We start from the raw sequence: 2,111 nt of genomic DNA, 5'->3' as shown, positions 1-2,111 counted from the left end.
TGTGTGGTATAAAGATTTGACATTTATGCCATTTTGTTGTGCCATCAACAAGTGTCAAACGCGCATGAGTGATAAATTGAAAAAGTGTTTGCATAGTTTGCATATGTTGTGTTACTGTGTTCAATATGTCGAAATTTATACCAAATAAAGAGCATTCACGGACAGCATTAATTTTTTGTTTTCATTTGAAGAAAACTGCTGCTGAATCATATCGATTACTTCGAGAAGCTTATGGTGAACATGCTCCATCGCAAGATACGTGTGAACGATGGTTTCGGCGTTTCCAAAGTGGTGATTTCGATGTTGCAAACAAGGAACACGGAAAACCACCAAAAAGATACGAAGATGTGGAGTTGCAAGCATTATTGGACGAAGATGATTCACAAACACAAAAACAACTCGCAGAGCAATTGAACGTTAGTCAACAAGCTGTTTTCGATCGCCTACTAGAGATGGGAAAGATTCAGAAAATCGGCAAATGAGTACCACATGAGTTGAACGAGAGGCAGATGGAGAGGCGCAAAAACACATGTGAAATTTTGCTCGAACGATATAAAAGAAAATCGTTTCTACATTGTATCGTTACTGGGGATGAAAAATGGATTTATTTTAAGAATCCCAAGCGCAAAAAATCATGGGTAGACCCAGGCGTACCATCCACATCGACCGCAAGACCGAATCGCTTTGGCAGGAAGACGATGCTCTGTGTTTGGTGGGATCAGAAGGGTGTGGTCTATTATGAGCTGTTAAAGCCTGGTGAAACGGTTAATACCAAACGCTACCAACAACAATTGATCGATTTGAACCGTTCGCTGCTTGAAAAACGACCAGAATACCAAAAGAGGCAACACAAGATCATTTTTCTCCATGACAATGCTCCATCACATACGGCAAAACCGGTGCGCGACACGTTGGAAGCACTCAGCTAGGAAGTTCTACCCCATGCGGCTTACTCACCAGACTTGGCTCCTTCCGATTACCACTTGTTTGCATCGATGGGTCACACACTTGCTCACACAGCGCTTTAGTTCGTACGAAAATGTGAAAAAATGGCTCGATGAATGGTTCGCGGCAAAAGGGGAAGATTTTTACTGGTGTGATATCCATAAATTGCCCGAAAGATGGGAAAAATGTGTAACTAGCAATGGAGCATACTTTGAATAAACCTCTTTTTATTATTCTTCCGAATTTAACGTGTTTTTTTGGAAAAAAAATCCGCATTTCATACTTGTACACCTTATATATATATATATATATATATATATATATATATATATATATATATATATATATATATACACACATATACAGAGTGGCCCATTTTAATCGATCACTTCAAATATCTCTTGAACAGTGCATTTTAGGGAAAAATGTTTCAGATAAAAGTTTTGGGATTTCGAGGGGGACATAAGATGAAATCATTAATTTAACTTCGAGTGGCGTCGTCAAGGTTAGGATAAGGTTACTTTGAATTTTTTTAATGGAACCCTCTATTTTTCATTGCATATTCTTATGGCGTATCTCGAGAGCCTTCCAAAACACTATAATAAAATATTTTTTCAGTATCTTTTGAGTTAAAAGGCTTCAAAGTTACAATATTGTGGCTATTAGCATTAATACCCAAAGTGTTCAACCGACGGCTAAAACCTTTTGAATGTTATTCAGGGTCATGACCTTGACAACATTTGTCAAATACGGTATTTTATACGGAGAACGTATTTTAAAAATACGATATCGAGAACAATTAGTGACGTGGCTTCATTAGGGCCAAATTTTTAACGTATTCATTTGAGAGTGCCCTGTTGTGTCCTTTCACATAGTCTTTTAATTACCGTCCTATTAGGATAACGTCTATCCGGAAATATTTCGGCATAAATTCTTTCAGCTGTCGTATAATTATTCCTGGGCTCACTTAAAATTCTGATCATATCCACGGTTTCGTTAGGCGGGTAATCAGCCATAATTACAGGACAATAGAAAAACTTGTGTAAACACTGAAAGTATTGAATTCGCCATGAATCTCCGCCCTGCGGTTGGATTAGCAACAATGCGGACAAGTGACGCTAGCAAGTGAATGACACGAGCTATGATTATTAAAGAAATTTATTAAT

General features: G+C 37.8%; 1 protein-coding gene across 4 annotated transcripts in view; it reads right to left on the bottom strand.

Moving 5' to 3' along the window:
- The window catches only part of LOC116846689 (tectonic-1-like), a 199,070-nt gene that overhangs the window by 108,666 nt on the left and 88,293 nt on the right, over positions 1–2,111 (bottom strand). The gene's annotated exons all lie outside the window — the stretch shown is intronic.

This window comes from Odontomachus brunneus, unplaced genomic scaffold (assembly GCF_010583005.1).
Source record: "Odontomachus brunneus isolate Ranch 3 - 2012 unplaced genomic scaffold, Obru_v1 Obru_scaffold_067, whole genome shotgun sequence".
NCBI classification, from domain to species: domain Eukaryota; kingdom Metazoa; phylum Arthropoda; class Insecta; order Hymenoptera; family Formicidae; genus Odontomachus; species Odontomachus brunneus.
Note: the sequence above shows the minus strand (reverse complement) of the source record. Positions and strands in the feature narration are given on the sequence as shown.